Consider the following 7,811-nt stretch of genomic DNA (forward strand, 5'->3'; position numbering starts at 1 on the left):
TAAATTAAATTGGTCAACTCCGTGAGTTTTCAATTTATACAATTTTCTTCTTCTTCGGAATCGTTTAGTTGTTTTGATATTATGACCAATATATTTAGAAATTCTATGTCAACGATTGAAAAAATTGATCTAGCCAATGAATCGAATAGACATTATTTATTAAAACCAATCATGGGCCCTTGTCGGGCAAGATATAAAAAACATCATACAATGATTATATAAACATTAGTGAAATACACAATATTATAAGTAATACATAAATAATAAATTGATGATATGAGCAATGTAGGATTGAATAAGAAACGGTTGAATGGTGGTATTTCACTCTAACTTGACAATTACCGTGACTGAAAAACCAGAGACATATATATACACATGTGTATATGTCTATATATACCATGTGTATATTTGTCTCTGCAGAAACGTACCACTAGCGTTCAAAGGTTGAAAGATTGGTGTATACAGTACAAATCCTTGGTTCAACCTGTTTCTTTCCAATATTTAATGATGCGGTAAGGATTTCTCAATCAACAGTTGCTAAACTTCGTTTGAAACATGTGAAAAGTTTTATATTAATTTAGATCAAATACGGCCCATTTACAAGCTGCTATGCAATACATGTATTGGTTTTAATCATTGTTGAAGGCTATACGTTGATGAACTGTCCGTCTTTAGTCGTTTGATGTCTGTTGGAGAGTTGTGTCATTGGCAATCAAACAACTTCTTATTTTAAATTATCGGTGCCCAGAAACTGACTCTAAGAACTTAATCAAATTATCGAAAAGTACTCTTATTACATAATAAGTTATCGGTGCAGTAAGACTGCGAATGTAAGAACTTGCAACACAATGCATTCGTATTTTTACTATCTTTAGCAACAATAAGAAGTAAAATAACAAAAATACCGAGCTACGAGGAAAAATCAAAAACGGAAAGTCCGTAATCAAGTGGCAAAATAAAAAACTCAAACAAATCAAAAGAATGTATACCAACAATGAACTGTCATATTTCTGACTTGGTACAGGCATTTTCTTACATAGAAAAATGGTGGATTGAACCTGGTATAAAAATGTGCTAAATCTACTTTAAGAACACTGTCAAGAAAAAAAGGAAAGGTTTTTGTCGATCCTGCGACTTTTTTTTTAGCAAAAGCTAGACATAGCGATCCTACATTCCCGGCCGTCGTCGGCGGAGGTGGTATCCACAAATATTCACTCTTTGGTTAAGATTTTTAAATTTTTAAAATAACTTTCTGAAACTATCCTGGATTTCTACCAAACCAGTTTAACAGAAGCTTGTTTATAATCATAAGATAGTATTCAAGAGTAAATTTAAAAAAAAAAAACGTTTATCCGTATTTTACTTATAAATGGACTTAGTTTTTCTGCCAGTTAACACAACATTCACTCTGTGGTAAAAGTGTTTAAAATTTTAATAACTTTCTTAAACTATCCTGGATTTCTACTAAGCTTGGACAGAAGCTTTTTCATGATCAAAAGCTAGTATCTAGAAGGAAATTTTGTAAAAATAATTTGTTTCCTGTTTTTCCGTATATGTTACTTATAAATAAACTTATTTCTTCCAGTTAACATTACATACAGTCGGCAGTTAAAGTTTTCAAAAACATTTATTAGATTAATAAACCATCTTGGATTTTCACCAAACATGGTAAGAGGCTTCTTACAATCAAAAAATTACATAGACTAACAGCAAAAGTAGACAAGACACTGGATTCCGCGGAACCCTTACGATTTTTTTCCAAGTACCAAAATACGTCCCTTGTAACAAGTTTAACCTGGGGATATGCTGAATCTAGGTCAAGAATATAATACTAAAAGCATCATGACTTATAGTACATATAGAGTATACACGAATGAGATGACATACGTAAGAAACAAAAGACTTCTTAAGATCTTATTGACAAACTTTATCAAGCTCTTAACTTTCCTAGTTTTATGAAAGTTGTTAGAGTATCCAACATAAATCTCCAATCAAGACTACCTTTTACAAAAACACACTAAAATAACCAGAAAACTATTGAAGAGGCTTTTGCCCTAGGTGTAGTATTTAAATTGTGCAGCAGTCTCGTTAAAAAAAAGGTCGAAAGATACCAGAGGGACATTCAAACTCATAAATTGAAAATAAACTGACAACGTCATTGCAAAAAAAAAAAAATCAACAAGCAAACTAATCAAACATTTGTCAAACAATAGTACACAAAACCCAACACAGAAGAAAAAGACTAAGCAACACGAACCCCTTCAACACTGGGTTTGATCTCAGGTGCTCCGGAAGGGTAAGCAGAGTTTGTTCCACATGTGACACCAATCGTGTTGCTCATATGTTAGTACAAACCCAGAAATAAGCCTAATTCGGTAGGCCACATTCGTGAAAAGGAAACGTTATTGTAGTTACGCTATCATCTGTGAAACTGATATTCCAAAACAGTCAACAAACTCGTGTTGTCTTCCTTAAAATTTACGAAGGGATGATTTCAACACGCCATTTTGGACCTCTTGGTTTAATAGATTCCTCCTGAGCAGCAACCCCCTATCAAGGAAATTATGATGGTAAACACCAGCATAGGGATATCGTATCAATTGGAATATATTTATCCCGTATGCAGGCGCTGTTGGAATGTTGCTACATAGAAATGGAAAGTTCACAATTGGGATGCAGAAATCATCTCTTTTGTCGTAAAAAAATGTTTTAATAGACCCTCTTAATCAATTTCAAAATGTGAGTCAAGATATGAAGCAGATTTACCTATATCTGTTGTATTCTTTATATCAAGTTTGATGGGATCGATAAAGGCAACAGTCACAGTGTAGATACTATTCTGTACGCTATCCGGAAGTCGCGATTTTCGAAGCGAGAACTTTTTAGATCACATTTTAAATTTGATGGGTATACTGAATTAAACGGTAAGTTGATCATCTGTACATTGCTTAATGATTAATTCAGCCGACATCGATATTCTCAAATGGTTAAGAATTAAATTCCGCACATTCATTATTCGTATCTTTGCCTTAATCAAGAGATTTTCAAGTGCATCACTAAGAAAAATCAGTCGGCGAACCTAAAAACAATCTTTTTACCCTCTTAGTGTACAAATTAACGTAAAAACCTGACTTAATTAACTAAATGAAGTATATTTCAAGTGGTGGTAAAAGTTTCAACCAGATCTTTGAAGCCAGAAATAAGAAAATTACACTTGTTTGAATTTCTCACTGTACGATCAGTCTCGTTTGTATATTTTATAACTGTATGATCAGTCTTTATGTCACTGTATTCTAGTGGTGATTTCAAAGTTATTTACGATACATTAGAAGGATGCATTTTTCTAAATAACACAAATATATTTCAATACATTCACATCCTGAAAACTTATGAAACATGTTTAAGCTTGATAGGGTGTACTCGACTTACTACATTAAGTAAGGATGTTTAAATGTTGCTAAAATAAGAGGAAGGTTTGATGTATACTAGTATACAAGTTTTAGAAATGTCCTCCGTTATACTTAAAATTGTACAAACACACAGATTTAGTTGTTATATAAAAATGCATGTATTTACACACATTCGAGGCCGTACTGTAGCCTATAATTGATCACAGTTCCTTCACTTTGTTTAAGTATAGAGCTGTCACTTTGACACTCAATTGTACACCACTTTGTCAAGCGGAGGATTATAGTGATAAAGAAGTCCGTCTTTCCGTTCGTCCGTTGGAACGGTACAATATGTTTCGCCGGTTTTGTAAGCGCATCTCCTCATAAACCACTTAATATACATTGGGGGTTCCGGCCATTTTTAAATGGAGAAGGGGTCCAATCCAGGAGAAAAGGGGATTCCAAATATATGTTCCCATACAAATGCATTGATAGTTAAAAAAAAGGGTTTCAAACCGCCGGATCCCCTATTTTTGGATCCGTCACTGATATAACTATTAATTAATCTAATTCGGTTTCCTTACCATAAATGATAATGACTGTATTGTGCACCGTCTATTTCGAATTTTAGTAAAAATCTTTTATGGGGTTACTTTATATAAGATACGGACTTGAACATTGCATTATATGGGGGCACCCATCAGGTATTTCCAACACCTCCTAAACCAATCATTAAAGTTTTCTGAAATTGCTCCATTTTTACTCGATTAATGCATTATGGACCTTCTATTTCTGTAAACTTACCAAAATATCACATGAATTATCCCCCTACGCAAAGCTGTCTTTATCCATTTTTTGTTATTTTAAAAGAGACAAGCTTGATTTATGTTATCATCAATTGGTCAACGGCGGACGGTGTAAATAATCTTTAAAAATGTAATAGCTAAACAGATAACTGTAACGATACACTATTACAAAGTCCACAAGCGAATCATGTATTACTTTTTAGGCATTTGATTTTAAATAAGACTGATGGAACAAAAATACAATTATTTTGCCGTCTAAAAAAATCATCAAAAATATATTTGTATTGTCTGATGAAAGTAATCACACGTTATAGTTCCCTGGATAGTTCATAATATCACATATACACGTTTATACCTTCAAATTGCTGTTGTTTTTTCTTCAAAATCACGACTGGTCATACAGTCAAAAAATCTGAAATCGCTTCTAGAATACAGTCAGTTCTAGACTGATCGTACAGTAATTTATTTTGGGATCCTCAAGGAAAACATATTTTTAATGGGAAATACGAATATTCTACTTAAATACGAAAAGAATATTGAAACAGTATATATTTAACTGTAAACTGATGCAAATATTTGCAATAAAAGAATATTTGCTTTGTACTACGAGAGCAAAATTGTCCATCGATTTCACTTTTTTCTATCAAGTTGATGTGATGCACACGTATACTTTATATTCTAATGCATGTTTTTGTTACAGTTACTCATATTTATGATGCTATATATACCTTGACGATGTTCAAAGCACTTTGTAGATATAGGAGTAAACAAATGATGAGAAAAGTTACCGTAGGCAAAACCGTCCTGTTAGCTAGTTGGAAATCATCGCTTCGAAAATCGCGACTTCCGGATAGCGTACAGAATAGTATCTACACTGTGACAGTAGCATACCGATGTTCGAAAGTCATAAATCGAAAGAGAGAAAACAATTCCGGGTTACAAACTAAAACTGAAGGAAACACATCAAATATAAGAGGAAAACAACGAAACAGCAGAAACACTAAAGTGCAACAAAAAACCCAAACGACAATGCAACACACACAGAAACGAACTATAATATAACAATTGCCATTTTCCTGACTTGGTACAGGATTTTTTTAAAGATAAAATGGTGGGTTGAACCTGGTTTTGTGGCTAACCAAACCTCCCACTTTTATGGCAATGTTAAATATATGCTAATAGATAATAGATGCCATTTTTTTATCTTCTTAGCAATTTTGATTCTAGTAAATAAGAGGTAGGATTTGACTACACACAATCCAGTGGTCTTTTGTGTAAAAAAATAGAAAAGGGGTACAATATATTAAGATTGCAAGTGGATGAAACAAAAACACATTCAACCTGACAATATGTTTTTTTAAATAAGTTTTACGATACTATATAGATCTCAGAAGGTAAAATGATCTGCTGATAAAAAATTAACATCCGCTGTCACGACCAATAAGTTCATTGATAGCTGAAATCCTCGGAGATCAATTCGTGGTGATGGAGCGTTTTTTTTTCTCTCTCATAGGTTTTGCAAAACAACATCAAATAATAATGACGCTGTACAGACATCTTTCAGTTGAAAATAACATGATTGAAAACCTTTGATTGTAATGGACAAAATTTATACACCAGCGCGCTTTTTTTTTTTTTTTTTTTTTTTTTATGTATGACAAAATTTATACACCAACGCGTTTGTTTTTTTTTTTATGTATCTAGGTTTGTTAAAATTTTAATTGATTTTTATATGTTATGATGACGAAATTTAATTTCCTTATGATAAGAAAATAAACTGCGTGTTAACAAGTAAAATTTGTACATGCAATATTGATTAGACAAATCCATATGCATTGTTCGTGTATGTTAAAAACTACCACTTTAAAACTTTTTGTCGGAAATGCATATCTGCTTTACGTTCCTTTGGTATTTTATTAATCTCAAATGCAGGATACATAGCTTCATGAATGACATGCACATAGATAATAAGCTCGCCTTCAAGAATTATATGTAGACCAATGTTTATATTTGACAGTTTGAAATTAGTTTTTTTACAATAGTGTCTGAAAAGTGTGAGGAATATCGTTTCAAACTTTATTTCAAAAGCTTAAAAAATATTTTTTTTATATATAAATAAACAACTTACACCTAAAGGCCTGTCTTATTTCACATGGAGTTGTGTTGTTTTTAATCCGGATATACACTTAAAAACCGGAAATATATTTCTTTTTTCTTGTATGTAATATAACGCGTAGAACATCACTTATTATTTTTCTGCTAAAGGGGGTTATTTTAGCTAAAATAACTAGAATTAAAGTACTCTTTAATTTCATAAGTAATAAAACTCAAAACAAAAAAGTTCAACAACTTCATTGAAACAATATTTTTTTTTTTTTTACATAAAAAAAAACAAATAAATCAACAACAAAATAATGATCAACAATAGAAAAGGTTGGAAAATCAGCAAACAGTATTGCCAGCACTAGTCGGGATAAATGTCCCGTTACTAGCAAGTAAGAACTGATGAAGAATGTACAATTATTTTCAATATCCGAAACATGTGCTTAGTAAGACAATTTGTCCATCAAAAACACAGTTGTAATTTAATTGATTCTTTGAAATATAATAGGTCTGAAATGACACCAAACTCATTATACCAAAAGGGTACGATGGTACATTTGAAATCTTACATCTAAATCAGATGTCAAATGAAGCAATACATATCTGTGTACCTTTTGAAGAATTTTATTCCAGATATAATCCTTAACATGGTCTCATTAGCATCGAATGCGACACCACCTGGTTTTTACTTCCATTAGAAACAACGTTAGCCATTTGTCAACCAAGAACTACTCTACATTCTGGCGCATCTGAATAAATATCCTCTTTTCAAAGGGTTTTGATGCGACTGTCATACAAGTGAGAGGTTTAGCGCTAGAAAACCAGGTTCAATCCACCGTTTTCTACATTTGAAAATACCTGTACCAAGTCAGGAATATGATTGTTGTTGTCCATTCGATTGATGTGTTTTATCATTGGATTTTGCCATTTGATTAGGGACTTTCCGTTTTGAATTTTCCTCGGAGTTCAGTATTTTTATGAGTTTACTTTTTTTAATTTTTATTATTACTATTTTTTTTAATATTTTGTTGTTTTTACTTTTAGGATATTTTTGTTTTTTACAAATAAGATATTGTATGTCCTTTCCCCATGAAAAATTGTGATATGGACTAGAGAATGCACGTACAAGTTGTTTATAAACTTGGTTAGGGACATTAACCAATGACAAGCCGATTACCTTTTAATGCCGTTATGGAACTTTTGTTGACATAATGCATCATCATCGAATGTTGACAGGAGTACCAAGACAAGAATCACTGGACCAGGAACTGTTTACCAAACACTTCAATGACGGTTGTAGTTAAAGTTGGTTCGACAATTTTTATAAGGGGAGAGGAAATTAAAGATGAAGAATGTTGATTAACGACGGACAATTAAGAGACAGTACCAAGTGATCAGATAAAGGACAAACTTGCCATTTGGGTTCGTACTATAAAACACGATTTTACTTTCACATGGCCACGTGAAGCAGCGTCAATTGTGATATAGCCATACTGTAATATTTATTCTGCGC

The 7,811-nt window shown here is 32.4% G+C and overlaps 1 protein-coding gene across 1 annotated transcript in view; it reads right to left on the reverse strand.

Moving 5' to 3' along the window:
• The window catches only part of LOC143068698 (FERM domain-containing protein 8-like), a 28,358-nt gene extending 22,016 nt beyond the window's left edge, over positions 1-6,342 (reverse strand). The window contains exon 1 of the mRNA XM_076242954.1: positions 6,324-6,342. The gene's annotated coding sequence lies outside the window, so the exon portion shown is untranslated. The remainder of the gene's footprint in view (positions 1-6,323) is intronic.
• Between the last annotated feature and the right edge of the window lie 1,469 nt (positions 6,343-7,811).

This window comes from Mytilus galloprovincialis, chromosome 3, assembly GCF_965363235.1.
Source record: "Mytilus galloprovincialis chromosome 3, xbMytGall1.hap1.1, whole genome shotgun sequence".
Classification (NCBI taxonomy): domain Eukaryota; kingdom Metazoa; phylum Mollusca; class Bivalvia; order Mytilida; family Mytilidae; genus Mytilus; species Mytilus galloprovincialis.